The sequence below is a fragment of the Phodopus roborovskii genome, unplaced genomic scaffold (assembly GCF_943737965.1).
Source record: "Phodopus roborovskii unplaced genomic scaffold, PHOROB, whole genome shotgun sequence".
Taxonomy (NCBI): Eukaryota; Metazoa; Chordata; class Mammalia; order Rodentia; family Cricetidae; genus Phodopus; species Phodopus roborovskii.
Window position 1 is genome coordinate 20,329,327 of NW_026125295.1, and position 15,764 is coordinate 20,345,090.

The 15,764-nt window shown below is 38.5% G+C and overlaps 1 protein-coding gene and 1 pseudogene across 1 annotated transcript in view; one reads left to right on the forward strand and one right to left on the reverse strand.

Moving 5' to 3' along the window:
- Nucleotides 1–15,764, forward strand: part of Ppp2r3a (protein phosphatase 2 regulatory subunit B''alpha) — a 126,885-nt gene that overhangs the window by 14,322 nt on the left and 96,799 nt on the right. The window lies entirely within an intron of this gene.
- LOC127237859 (heat shock cognate 71 kDa protein-like) lies at nt 8,406–10,143 on the reverse strand (annotated as a pseudogene).

Sequence of the window (15,764 nt, forward strand, 5' to 3'; positions counted from 1 at the left end):
TCTGTGTGAGTTCGAAGCCAGCCTAGTCTACAGAGTGAGTTCCAGGACAGCCAGGGATACACAGAGAAACCCTGTCTTGAAAAGACAAAATAATTAATAAATAATAATAATAATAATAAATAAAGTTTGAAAACATGAACCCCCAATACTGATAGGTTTTTGTTAATAGGAGAATTCATAAGGCAGAGTCTACCTATAAGCAGATCAGCTGTTGCCATGCACGCATTTCTGGAAAGAGTCTCAGGCAGTGATGATATTAATGAGAATGTCCCCACTGAGCTCATGTTTGAATGCTTGAATGCTTAGTTCCCATTTGGTGGAACTGTTTGGGAAGGATTAGAAGATATTGCCTTGTTGGAGCAAGTGTGGCACTTGGGGCTGGCTTTAATATTTATAAAGATTCATACCATTCCCAGTGTTCTTTCTACCTCCTGCTTCTGGATCAAGATGTGAGCTCTCAGCTACTGTGTCAGCCACCTGTCACCATGTTTCACTTCACCATCATAAACTCTAACTGTTGGAACCAGAAGCTCAATGCTCCTTGTTTAATTAGTTGCCTCAACCATGGTGTCTTATAACAGCAATAGAAAAGTAACTAAGGCAGATTCTAGGAGGAGGATCCAGAAGATGATGATGGCTTCTTGAGTATTATTACCTCTGAACACCTTCTAACGGGACAGGATCAGAAATGAAAGACAGTGATATTAGTAACTGTGGCCCCGTGTAAGCCTCAAGGAATGTGTGTGTTTATGTCTTGATTTTTTTTTTTTTTTAAATTTTCGAGACAGGGTTTTTCTGTGTAGCTTTGTAGACCAGGCTGGCCTCAAACTCAAAGAGACTGGCCTGCCTCTGTCTTCCCAGTGCTGGAATTAAAGGCATGTGCCACCATCTCCTATTGAGTTTACCAACAAAAAATATAAAACAATGTTAAGAATATATTTTCCTTTTGTTTCTTCTTAGCACAATATTATCCAAAATAATGACTTCATTGTGAAATTTTCATACATGCATATAATTTAATTTGATCATATTTTCACTCCTCCATATTTTCTCTTCCTCATTTTGGTTCTCCTATTTTGTAATAGTTCCCTTTTACTTTCGTGCTGTCCTTGTTTGTTCTCTAGATTGCCCTTATAATAGACATGCGAGAACTTACCTTTTCAAGTCTAGCTTATTTTATTTGCCATTTCATTTCCATTCAGTTTCCTTCAAAAGACATGATTTTGTTCATCTTTCTAGCTGCATAAATGCCTCATTGTATCAAGTGACATGGACAGTGCTTTTATACTTAATTCTGTTTATGTGGTATGTATTAATCAGCATATGTTGAACCTCTTTGTGTCCCTGGAATAAATCCAGCTGGATCATGATGAATGATCTTTTTAATGTGTTGTTGAATTTGATTTTTGAGTATTGTGTTTATGTTCATCAAGGGAAATTATCTAAATCTTCCTTTTTTATTTTGCTGTATCAAGGTAGTGAATTCATTGGATGTGTTTTGAAGGGTCATCCTTATTTTTGTAGAAGAATTTGAAGCTCATTGGTATTCTTTGAAGGTCTGATAGAAAAAAAATCAGCAGTGAATCTGTCTAGACTTGAGCTAAGAAAATATTTTTATACAACTGTGCAGCGTGTCTGTATTTAAGTTGAGTCTCATATGAAAGTCAATAGTTTAAAAGGTAAATATACTATAGAAGCTAAGGTTAGTTTGTTTTTAAGAAGGGAATTTTTATATAAGTTTACTATAGCTTAAGTATAGTCCTTATAACGTCTACAGTCATGCCCTGAGGCTCCACATTCATTGACAATTCTTTCACTGACTCACTGAGAGAAATTTATAGTCCTGTAAATTCCATTTGTGTTAAGTGCCTTAGGTAGTGTATCTTTTTTGTTTGGATTTACATGTACATTATCTTATATGTTACTTTTCTTATTGCTGTGACCAAATTCTTGGCAAGAAGCAACTTAAAATAAGAGTTTATTTTGGCTTATGGTTGGTGAGGGTCCAGTCCATCATAGCAGGGAAGGCGTGGTTGTAAGAGCATGTGGTAGCTTGCACCATCGGGAAGCAGAGAGAAATGAATGCTGGCATTCATTTGGCTGTCTCCTCTTTATTTAGTTCATAACCCCAATCTTTAGGATAGTGCCACCTACATTCAGGGTAGGTCTTAACCTTTCTGGAAACACCCTCATAGGCATACTCAGTACATTACCATATGATTCTAAGTACCATTAAGATGACAACAAAAAATTAACTATATTATAACTCCTGGAAGTATTCAGTGCAGTAAAAAGGTCTATAGGCTTATAGCCTTAGGGCCAGACTATATCATATAACCTAAATATGTAGTAAACTCTACCATATAGATTTGTCTAAGTGTGTGCAATGATATTCACGTAGCCATGGAACCACATAATGATATAATTCTTGGAACCACAACTGTATGATATAATAATATCAGTCTTCCTTCAAAGAGTCTAATTAAAAGGGGAAGGACAACATAGCATTCCCAGGGCTCTCCTTCTTGCTTTCTAGTTGGTTGTTGTTATTTTTCTTTATATTTTTAGCAAGGGCTTGAGGAAGAGTTAGGATCTTATTATATAGTCAAGACTAGCCTCAAACTCAAGATCTCCCTGCCTCTCTGCCTGCTGAGTGCTGGAAATTATAGGTACATCCATCCCTGGCTTTGCTTTCTGTTACCTATTGATGTTGGTAGCATGGATTCTTACAGAGAACAGTCATATGCCTGATGTATTATATTCTCTCAACTTTGCCAGTACTACAAACTCATCTGGGATTTTTTTAAGGTTTTATTTTATTTATAATCGGGGGTGGAGGGAGTATGAGTACAACTGTCAACAGAAGCTAGAGGTGAGATCTAGAGTTAGAATTGCAGGTGCTTGTGAGCCACCTGATGAGGGTGCTGGGAACCAAACTTTTGCAAGAGCAGTACATTCTCTTCTAGCCCCACTAGGGGAAAAAAAGGCATGATAGTGCATACCTTTAATCTCAGTGTTCAGAAGGCAGAGGCAGGCAAACTGAGCTGGCCTGTACATTTGAAGCCAACTGGTCCACATAGTCAGATCCTGTCTTAAAAACCAAAGCAACAAGAACAGAGATGCAACTTCAGCTATAGATATTAAACTTTACTTTAGATGGCCTGATTAAGGTGTAACCATGAGGGAAAGAGGCTCAGATAGGAGAGAACAGGATCAGTGTTATATATAGAAAGTCAAGAAATAAAGAGGCCAGGATATCAGATGGATTTTTCTTTTGGGTGTTGAAATCAATAAGAATCATGACAGAAATAGTATTGGAGTGACAGTGAGCCAGAAGCTAAAATTATCAAGGAATGAAAAGGGTGACCTTGCAGAGCCATAAATGACTACAGTAGGAAAGGTAGTAGGATAATGGAGCTTGATAATATATGACTCAGAGCAGGGGATTTTTGTACAGGACAAAGGGAGAATATCCTGTAATTAGCAGTATGGAACAAGAAGGGCAGTTTCTAGTCCTCCCTTGTATTTGAGTAGTGTAGGGGGAAAAAAGAGTCCTCTCAAAGGGCTAAGTAAAAGTTGCATCCTTATAGAGGTGTCCAGGAATGCGGAGGGTATTGAAAGCTTCTGAGACATGTTCAAGGATATGAGGATTTTTGTGCTAGCTACCTATGGCTAAGAATAAGGAGTAGGGTTTCAAGAGATACGAAAGGTATATATTTAGAGTCCATGTTCACTCATTACCATCTCTCCTTTGTATACTGTATGTTCTCATTTGTATACTATATGTCCTCATTTTATATACCTCTCAAAAGAGCTGCTTTGCATGGCTTAAATCATAGGGCCAGTTAAATCCAATTCTTTGCCTACTCTGTATCTATAAAACCATCTAGTTTTTACATACATCGTGCCTTAAATCTATGACTATGACCTTAAGTTGACCTTTAATGTTGCCTGGAAATCATACTACATTTCATTAATCACTTGATGTTGGTTTCATTTCCTCCTGGATGACTGTTTATATCTTCAGTCACTTCCTATGGTCACTGTCTCCTTCCCAGCTTTTACTTTGAATAGAAGTCCTTGTTTCTAATCCCACTGAGAAAACTGAGTCAGAAAAACAACCTTTCATGATCATAGCTGCCACTGCCCACTTGTAGTGGCATCATATACTCTACTTTTAAACTCCCAGTTAAAGTCTATACTTCTTACATTCACTTTACCTTCTAAGTATTGCTTTATTGCACAGAAAACATTTGAAGCAATTTTCTACATTTTCATGGTGATTTTTTTCTTTTCTTTCTCTCTCTTTTTTTTTTTTTTTAACATATACCACCATATTTCTGTCCCCATATTCTAGGAGTAGGAACAGAGTTTGACTTACCAGTTGATAACACTGATGTCTACCTCTGCCATTTCTCAGTATTTATTTGATTTTCCGATAAGTTCATTAGCTTCTCCTTAAAGTACTGTCTTCGTTTGCCTTTGGGGATAGTTGTCAGTAATTTAGAAGTGAGATTTTTGCCTGGTTTGTGTGCTGGTGCTTTCACTCTTGCTAAACATTCAAGTTAACCTACCATGGATTCATGAATATTAGAAGATATGAGACATTTGAATCAGATATGAACTATGTTTATTACAGTTTCTCTGTGCCAAGCCACTTCTCAGTCCCTTCTGCTAATTCCTCTTCCCCAAACTTTTGAAAAAAGAGACAGGATCTCTCTCACGTATAGTGCTGGCTGGTCTGGAACTCACTGTATGTAAATCACAGAGATCTACCTGCCAAATATCCAGCCCATAGACCTCCCTTAATTTACAATCTCAGTTCTGTCTGAAGTTGGATTCCCTTACATAAATTTCTAGTAGACCTCCTAAAATTGTCATCCAGCATGGAACCATTGGCCTTATATGCCACCACCACACCCCTTCCCACCAACAAATCTGTTCTTTCTGTCATTTAGCTTAGTTAACATCTACTCACATCTTTTAGTTGTTCAAGTAAAACAAAATGCAACGTTTGATTTTTTTTAATTATTCTTCAGCCGAGAAAGATGGTTTAGTATATATGAGTTATACTTGGCCACAAGCAAGAACAGAACTAGTCCAGAATGCCATAGCTCCAGGGCAGAGGGCCAATGGAACCAATTTGGCTGTAATGAAGGCAGTCAAGTCTCTCAGGTGGTTTCTGTGAGCAGACGGTGATTTTCCAGGTCCAGTGAGAATTATACTAACAGTAGCACACAGCAGTCCATATCCCTTCTGCTTCTTCAATCTTTGTGGGTGAACAAGCCGGTTCACTTGGACCTCTACCTCATCTTTCTTCCCTTGCACTTCAGCCTTGCATTTACTTCTTCCTCCACTAAGTTTTCATGGCACAGGAGTTTCAAAGAAGATGATGCTAAGGCCAAGAACTTGAAAAACAAATTTTTAATCTGTTTGGTGTTTTGCATGCATGTATATCTGTGTACCACATGCATGCCTGATACACAGAGGCCATAGGATGTGGGATCCTCTAGAACTGGAGTTATAGACAATTGTGAGCTACCATGTGGGTGCTGGAAATTTGGACACAGGTCCTCAGGCCAGTGTGCTCTTAACTGAGCTCTTAACTGAGCCTCTCTGCCCCCAAAGCACCATTTCTAAAATTCTAAAGATTCATTCTTGTCCTCCTTTCCCACAAAACTTACACATCTGTCTAGTTGTCTCTGCTTTCAAAGTACATCTAGAATCCTGACCTTCCTTTCACCCTTTGTCCTCTACTACCTGGTTCAAACCAACATCATTTTTGCCTAGATTGTTCAAGAAACCCCTTTCTGGTGTCTCTCTCTCTCTCTCTCTCTCTCTCTCTCTCTCTCTCTCTCTCTCTCTCTCTCTCTCTCATTTATTTGTTCTTTGTAGTCTGTTATTATCATGTTCCCAGAGTTCCTTGTTTAAGAAGTGAGTGAAATCATGTTCTTTCTCTGCTCAGAGCTCTTCAGAAGCTTCCCATCAGGTAGGACTCATACTCTGAATACACTAGTATATCACTCTTTTTAAAATATACAAGCCCGCACTTAGCTTATAAGCCCTTTCCATCTGATGTTCTTTCTGCTTGCTTCCTCTTCAGTCTAACCCCTGACACACGCAGCAGTTTCGTGATACTGGACTCACTAAAGAGAATTAGGCTATGCTGTTTGGCACAGCAATCTATATGGTGAGTATCTGTGTCCTTATAGTATTAACTTCTTTCTTTAGGTCCTACATTTACTGAGACTGTACATTAGATCTAAAAGATTTTATAAGAAAATTCCATAAACTATACTGAAATTTTCATATTATACCATGTAGGAAGGTACATGTTGCCTGATTGCCATACCATTAGTAATGTTAAAATTGAATAAGTGGTAACTTTCACATCTCTCTGTTATAAATACATGTTTTTCCAATTTCGATTAACAAATGAGCTGAAGGGTAAATGTATTAACACTTTAACCAAGGAATTACTTTTTTCAAGTGAAACATATTTTAAGCTGTCATATCTACAAAGATCAAAGCTGAGCTGTTCCCATTACAGTAGGAAAGCACAGTTCATAACCACAGAGCCCACAAGAATTCTTGAGGAAGTAGAGCCCCAGAAAGGACACATAAGGTCTTTCATTACCTAGTCACTTCAGAAGGTCTCATTAAGCTTGTATTAGATGGGTGTGTCCGATACTCCCTTGGTAAGCAGTGATTGTGAGTGATCATTAAAACTGTGGTTGTTTTCCTGAAAATCTACTCACTGTTTTTAGTTGTCCATGTTTTTTCCTCTGGCTTTTGTCTATTCTATACGCATGAAGTATTTTTGTTTCTTTTTTGTAAATTCCTCCTCATCTATAATACAAGATATGGATATTATTCATGTATATCTAAAAGATTAAAATCTTTTAAGCTTCCATGTTTTAATTCTTTCCTCCTTCAGAATATTTTGAAAGCTGTCACAGTAGCAGATAGTTTGATTGTTTCCTTGCTGCTTTCTTCCTTTATTAAAATTATCTGTCTGTCTATGTATTAATTTATTCTGCATGTCCACAGGCATTTGGGTGGATACATACAGGCATGTGTAATCAGAGAAAAACTCTCTGAAGAGTTTGTCCTACTATCTTGTGGGACCTAGAGCTCAAACCCAAGTTGTTAGATCTATATGCAAGCATCTTTACCTGCCAGTTCTCCTTTCTTCATCTTATCCTGTAGCCTATAGCATACTTTAGCAGAGAATTTAATAAATTTATAATAATACACCCATATCAATGTATATTAGTTATATGTGTAATGTCTTGAAGTTTCTATTGTAATAAAACTCCATAAACAAAAGCAATTTGGGGAAAAAAGGGTTTATTTCAGCTTACAACTGTCAGGTCACACTCCATCACTGTGGAAAGGGCAAGAACTTAAGACAGGAACCTGGAGGCAAGATTTGAAGTAGAGGTCATAGAGGAATATTACTAGCTGTTTTTTTTTTTTTTTTGTTGTTGTTGTTGTTGTTTTTTAAATATTTCTCTGAATGTTGTATTTAATAATGTAAATTAGTAGTTTTAAATCTACTTAATAGGTTCTTAGTGGCTGGGGGTATAATTTATTAGAAAAGCACTTTTCTGGTACTTTCAAATTTCTAAGTTTGATCCCCAGCACCATTTAAAGGAAAAAATTAATCTCTTTTTACCTTATGACCAGAATTTGTAGTTGCACAGGGATATTGAAAGGCACTGGATTTAAAGATACAATAATTGTGTTTAGATCTTGCTAATGAGTTTGTCACTTATACCCTGTTATATGACCTTTCCTAGGAAGATGTGATCAATATCTATTCATCTCAGGTAGGACACCAACTTCAAATCAGAACCAATTTCATAGGAGTGTAGACTAGTCAAAGGTAGCTACCATCATTGAAAGTCACGCTCAGCAAGGGCATTGACTCAGAAGATGCATTGCTGGAATTCATTGTGGAACTCCCAGGCAGCTTGATGGGTTGTCTCATCTTTGGAGAAGTTATCACCTTGGGGAGGAAGCTGTGGATCTTCTGAGTGTAAAGAGCCTGAAATTTGAAAGTTGTGTTTACTTCTTGAGCCTTTTAAGTTTCAGTTTAAGTTAAGTTTCAGTTAAGTTTAAGTTTCAAGTTGTCTTTTTTTATGGTTCCAATTTAAATAGTTTTATTAGACATTCCGTTTCCACCTTATTAGGCATTGCATTTTCCATTTAGGATATAGTGCTTATAAAGTGCAGTGTGTTTTATTTATTTTCTCTGTGCACATGTTCCATGTTCAAGTATTGAGAATGCTCAGTAATTTATTGTAGCAGTTTAAATTTAAAAACTGCCATGAAACTTTGCTAAATTTGGGTCCTTCGAATGTTTCCCTGTGGAACAATTCTACACCTCTACTTGGACTGATTTAATCTACCTCTTCGATGGTAGACCCTGAAGAAGCACCACCGGATGGAGGAGCTCCACCACCAGGGAAGCCCCCAGGCATTCCTCCAGGCGTGCCACTAGCACTCTAGTACAGCTTGGTGATAGGGTTGCAGACTTTCTCCAGTTCTTTCTGATGGTGTTCAAATTCTTCTTTCTCTGCAGTCTGATTCTTATCCAGCCAACTGATGATTTCATTACACTTGTCTAGAATCTTCTGTTTGTCCTCATCATTGATCTTGCCTTGAAGTTTCTCATCTTCAACTGTTGCTTTCATGTTGAAAGCATAGGACTCCAGTGAATTCTTGGAGGAAACCTTATCTCTCTGCTTCTCATCTTCAGCTTTGTACTTCTCCACTTCCTGGACCATGTATGTGTTCAATATCCTCCTTGCTCAAGTGGCCCTTGTCATTGGTGTTAGTGATTTTGTTCTCCTTGCCTGTGCTCCTATCAACAGCAAAGACATTGGGGATGCCATTGGCATCAATGTCAAAATTGACCTCAATCTGAGGAACCCCACAGGTGCTGGAGATATGCCTGTAAGTTCAAACTTCCCAAGCAGGTTGTTATCCTTGGTCATGGCCCTTTCACCCTCATAGACCTGAATGAGCACACCAGGCTGACTGTCAGAGTAGGTAATGGAAGTCTGTGTCTGCTTGGTAGGGATGGTGGTATTGCGCTTCCACCAGCAGTTTCAATACCAAGGGAAAGAGGAGTGACATCCAAGAGCAGAAAATCCTGAACATTCACAGACTTGTCTCCAGATAGAATGGCCGCCTGGACAGCTGCACCATAAGCAACAGCTTCATCGGGTTGGTGCTCTCATTCAGTTCTTTTCCAATGAAGAATTCTTGCAGAAGCTTCTGAATCTTGGGGATTCTGGTAGAACCACCAACCAGGACAATGTCATGGATCTGTGACTTGTCTAGTTTAGCATCTCGAAGGGCCTTTTCTACAGGGTCCGGGGTGCCTCTGAACAAGTCAGCATTTAATTCTTTGAATCAAGCACAGGTAATGGAGGTATAGAAATCGATTCCCTTGTAGAGAAAATCAATCTCAGTACTGGCCTGGGTGCTGAATGAGATAGATGCACTTTGCCCATTCACGGCAGTATGCAGACACCTGACAGCTCTCTTGTTCTCACTGATGCCCTTCTATGCTTTCACTTAAACTCAGCAATGAAATGGTTGACCATTCTGTTATCAAAGTCTTCTCTACCCAAGTGGGCTTCTCCAGCTGTTGATTTGACTTCAAAATTTCCATCCTCGATAGTGAGGGTTGACACATCAAAAGTACCACCACCACCCCAAGTAAAAAATCAGCACATCCCTTGCAGCGCCAGCAATATCAGCAGCAGTTGGTTCATTGATAATTCAAAGCACATTGAGGCCAGCAATGGTTCCTGCATCTTTGGTTGCCCATTGCTGAGAATCATTGAAGTTGGCTGGCACTGTGATCACAGCAGTGGTAACAACCTTCCCAAGATAGGCTTCTGCAATTTCCTTCATCTTAATCAGAATAGAGGACACCTCCTCTGGGTAGAAACTTTGTGCCTCTCCCTTATACTCTACTTGGACCTTGGACCTTGGACCTGCATGCATCGTCCACCACCATGAAGGGCCAGTGCTTCATATCAGACTGAACAACAGAACAGCATCATCAAACCTACGCCTGATCAGACATTTGGCATCAAAAACTGTGTTCATTGCAACCTGATTCTTCACAGCATCCCCAATTAATTGTTCTGTATCAGTAAAAGCAACATAGCTTGATGTGCGAGGTTCAGTTACCCTGGTCATTGGCAGTTATCTCCACCTTTCCATGCTGGAAGACACCCACACAGGAGTAGGTAGTGCCAAGATCAATACCAACTGCAGGTCCCTTATACGTGGTTGCTTGCTTATTGGCCCTGCTGTGCTGGTGATGAGAGCGCTCAAACCACGCAAGCTGCCTCCACGTTCAATGAGCCATTCTAGTCTTCTTAAGAAGCCTTCCTTTGGGAGGGTATGTTTCAGTTTGGAAGAAATAACACTCTGAGCTATTTTCATTTACAATCTCATTGGTTTGCTTCTGGAGCTTACAAAGACCCTAACCCTGCTTGCTTAGCTTTGCTTCCCAAAATTTTCTCTCCACAGTAGTATATATAAAGTGATAGACCTTCGGTGTAAATCTGAATTTGATTTCCCTCCCCTCAATCTAAAACTTGCAACAAGAGTTTTGTGATGCCAGCCTGACCCAGCTTTCCTCTTTTGTTTTCTGAATGCCAACCTAACACTGGACTAGTACCAGATGGTATGCAGCAGCCCCTTGTGCTTTGTTCCCTTTACTCACACAGCACATTTCCTGCTGTCCTGCAGCAGCTACCTCTATTCTGCTCCAGGAGCAGACATGATAGTCCCCATTTGGGGATGGCTTCCTTGACCTAAAGGTTAGGCACACTGTGGTGGGTATGAGGCAGTGCCTTGGAGTCTGTAGTTGGACAACCTGATGAGTGTCTGATCTGTAACAGCACTCAATGCTTGTCACTTTAGAGTAGTCATTTCTCTCAGTTTACTCTCAATTCTTGGATAATGTCCAAGGCAGCTGTTTTTGCTGTTTCACAGTATGTCATAGTGATTTAAAAACAAATAGTGATTATTTTGTGGTGTGATAGGAGTTAATCTAAGGTCTCACACATGCCAGGCAAATCCTTTACTTACCTCTGAGTTAGTTGTATCCCTAACTTTGTTTCTTTGTTTAAAACTGTAGTACTTTAACTCATGTACATATATATGAGATATGCACTAGGCATGCAGACTGTCTATATATGAGATATGAAGTAGGCGTGCACAGAAACATATATAATATATATACATATATATATACATACATGTGTATATACACATATATGAAGGAGTAGAAGGAAATAATGTAATTTTAAAATGTGTTAATATGAAATATAACAATGTATGTATATATTATCTGTGTGCATGTGTAGTGCCCATGAGAGCCAGAAGAGGGCATCAGATCACCTGAAATTGCAGTTAAACACCAACAGTTATGAGCCACTATGTAAGTGCTGGGAATCAAACCCAGGTCCACCGGAAGAGCAACCAGTGTTCTTTACTCCTGAGCTATATCTCCCCAGCCCCTCAAATTTTCTTTCTGGAGCCAGTAGCTTTACAAATGGAATATAATAAAAATGAATCACCAGTTCATTATGTTTCCCACATCAAATAATATCTGGTAAACACAGTTTTTCCTAGTTCAAACCAAGAAAAGAAAATTCTGCTTTTCTCTTACTCTCTGTACCCAAGAGCCATCTTATATACTGTTTTCCTGGAAAAGAAGGTGAAATCTCAATGATTATTTGCAATTTTGAAAATTAAAATGTAATCATTTCCCCTCAAGACCTTCCATATCCTTTCCTTACTCCCTGTCAAAATTATGACCTCTTTCTCTTGAGGGAGGGAGGGGAGAGAGAGAGGGAGAGAGAGGAAGAGAGAATGACTGCATATAGCCTGCTAAGTTGTTGCCTGGTAGTGGTGGTAGCCTGTGCCTTTAATCCCAGCACTCCAGAGGCAAGTGGATCTCTGAGTTCAAGTTCCAGGACAGCCAGGGCTGTTACACGGAGAAACCCTGCCTCAAAAAACAAAAACAAAAATCCTCCTACGTCAGTTTAGTGTATCTTATATGTATATATACATGTGTTCAGGACTGGCCACTTGGCATTGGATAACTAATTGGGGGCCTCATCCTTGGGGAAGACTAATTCTCTCAGCAGTCATCAATTCCATGTAGTTCTTCATCTAGGGGTGGGATCATGCAAAAACAGCCAGGGCTACATGCAGAGACCCTGTCTCAAACAACAAGAAGAAGATAATAAAATAAAACAGGAGAAGTTTTTAAGCACTTCCTACCTTGTGTATACTCATCTAAACTCAAAATGTTATTCCTTAAAACATGAAAATATTCTGAGTTTATTTAGAACTGCATACAATGAATAAAGTATTCCAGGTCTCTTCTCCTGTTTTCCAAGTCATTCTATGGTACCTATTTTATATTCTTCCAAACTGTCCACTTGGAAACAGTTTCCATACTGAGTCATCCACCAAAATTCCCTTTATTTTCCAGGCAAGGCAATAGTTTTATTATTTTGAAATGACTCATTACTTCTGAGTCATCATACCTTCTGGACTCTCTTAAATAAAGGGTTTTAAAGAAAAATGTCTGCAGTTCTCTTCAGACCCTTCAGATGTCCTATTTGAGTGACGTGGAAATTCAACCAGTTCATGTTTACAGTTCTGTTCATTTCTTCTTGAACTCTTTCACTGAGATAAGCAGTGGAATTTCTTTACCTCATGTTCCCTGCTCCAGATGTTTCCTGAAGTGGAACAATATGTGTAATACGTTTTTCTATTTTCCATCATTATGTTTATGGTTCTTAAGGTTTTATTAACATCCCGTCTTTCTCTATGAAATAAAGCAGAAACATCCATAAAAGTTAGGCTCAGCTCTGTGTTCATTGGTACACAAAATCTTTGTAATTCAACATATTGAAGAATAAATAGTCTCTGTTCTTTAAATTTTGTGACGTATTTGCCTGGTTCTTTACCTTCCCTTTGAAAATTCATCTTTCTACCCATCTTGGTTTTTTGTTTGTTTTTGTTTTGTTTTGGGGGTGTCAGTATTTCTCTATGGAAACAGCCCTGGCTGTCCTGGAACTCACTCTGTAGACTAGGCTGGCCTCGAACTCAAAAATCTGCCTGCCTCTGTCTCCTGAATGCTGGCATTAAAGGTGTACACTACCACTACTGACTGTCTCTTCCTCCTTTCTTAAGTCCCTCTCCTTGCATTCAGTGTCACAGAATTCCTTAGCATTTTTCCTTGTCCTTTTTCTCATTCTGTGTATGGTCACTCTCATCCATTTTTGAGACTTTAAAATTTTTTATCTGTTATTTTCTCAAATCTTTATTTTTGACTCCTAACTCTTTGCTGCTGAACATATCCAGCTACATCATGAGTGTCTCCAGAACGTGTTATTGAAACAACCCACACCTGAAGCTAAATTCATTCTCCCTGCATCATTGACCTCAACTAACCATAAAACATAAGCAAGCTCATTCTCATCTCCACACTGATCTAAAATTCTTTTTAATTGCTAGAATTTGCTACAAATGTTATTGAGTATTTCTTATTTAAAGTATCAATTGTAAATGTTTTTTTATAACCATTTTTCTGTGTGGGCCTGCCCTTTGGAGTCAATCACTATCAACATTTTCTTTACTACTGTAGTTTATTTTCATATTTCTATGTGCATCCCTGCTTTTAATTCATCATTAATTTTAAGTGCTCTCACCATTTTATACCACATTAACAAAATAGCGAATAACATTATATGTTTACAGTGAATACAGAAAATCTATGTCACAAATTTAGATACACATAGGAGATTTTAAACAGTATGGTTATTTGTTTTTTTTTTTTTTTTCATCAAAGGTACTAATATAACTCAGTGAGGACAAAATACTCTTTTTTTTTTTTTTATGGTACTGGAATATGACTTCTGGCCTTGTGTACTCACCAAGCATTGAACTCTAGCTATACATCTAGCCTAAGGGGTCAATCTTTTGAACAAATGACCATATTAAAAATTAATTATGTAAAAGTTAATTCAAAATGTGTCTCATACCTAATCACAAAAGCTAGAACTGTAAACTACAATAACAAAAAACTCAAAGAAGGGGCTACAGAGATGACTCAGCAGTAAGAGCAATTGCTTCTCTTGGAGAAAACCTGGGTTCAGTTCCCAACACCCACATGGCAGCTCATAACCAGCTGTAACTCCAGTTCTAGAGGATCTTACACTCTTTTCTGGCCACTGCTAGTACTACATGCTTGTGCATGCAGGCAAAACACACAAATGGAATAAAAATAATTATTTTTAAAACTACAAGAAAGATCCTTATGAACGTAGGAGAGGCAAAGGCCTTAAGATACAGATGGATCAACCTTAAAAGAAAAAATGAACAACTAGATTGATTAAAAATTAGTGATGTACCATATTCTTCCATTTAGGATCAGTGGAAACTTGAAGTCTGATAAACTCAGTGTAATCCAAGAATCCCTGCCAGTAATTAATATGATACTAACAGCAAAATCTTTCTTATTGTTAATTTATTAAAATATATTTATAACCGAGCCTTATTTTTTAAGCCTTACCTTTTTATGTGAAAATTTATACAGTTTTCTTCTTCCTACTTTGAGGTTTCCTTATCTTTGCATTTATTTTACTTAAAGTTAGTAGGGTGGCATAGTTTAATGTTTTTCTCTGTCCTGCTGGTCCCTCTGGACCTGTTTTTCTCCCACTCGGATCCCCACAGATGCTAGCAGAGGCTAACATTAAATGCAGTTGTTTGGCCAGTGGCTCAAGCTTGTTACTGGCTAGCTTTATCTTATAAAATTAACCCATTTTTAATAATCTGTGTGTCACCACATGGCTGTGCTCACTGACAATGTTCTGGCATCTTACCCCATCAGCTGCTACATGGCATCTCCCAGAGTCTGCCTTTTTTCTCTTTGTCACTCTTGATTTCCTGCCTAGCGATATCCTGCCTGGCCATTGGTCAAAACAGCTTTATTCATCAACCAGTAAAAGCAACATGTATTTGCAGCATACAGAAGGACATCCTATATCAGGGGTGGGGGCGGTTTTGGTTTTGTTTGATTTTAAAGAAGCCTATGAGATCCAGCAAGATAGCTCAGTGGCTAAAGATACAAATACCATAAGCCTGACAAACTGATTTTACTCTCCAGAACTTCTGTGAAGACGGAAGGAGAGAACTGACTTCCAGGAATTGAATTCAGGCCCTCAAGCTTAGTGGCAAGCAACTTTACCTGATAAGCCACCTCATAGGCCTTAGGCCTTAGGTTTTTTTTTAAAAACAGTATCATGTAACCCAGGCTACTCTCAAAGTCTCAAGTGTAGTAAAGGCTAGTCTTGAACTCATGATCTTCCTGCTTCTACTTCCCAAGTATTAGAATTGCAGACATAAGCCACCATGCCCATCTTCTCCTAGTTCCAATACCTTTCTATCTTTTTCTTTTTTTACCTCTGAGAATCTGGTTCCTCTGTTGAACCCAAAATTATATCCTCAGTCCAAAGCTATCCTCATGTTACATGATTACCCTGAGTAACTTCTCAGACATCTCCACCTGTGATCTTTCTGTTGACTGTGTTCACATTTTATTCAGTCATCGCCTTTGGTTGTTCAACAGGTACCTTTCCATGTAACACAGTAACAGTGAAACCATTTTATCTTTTCTATGCCCACCCTTGTGTTAGAACTCGTGCTCTTCCTAT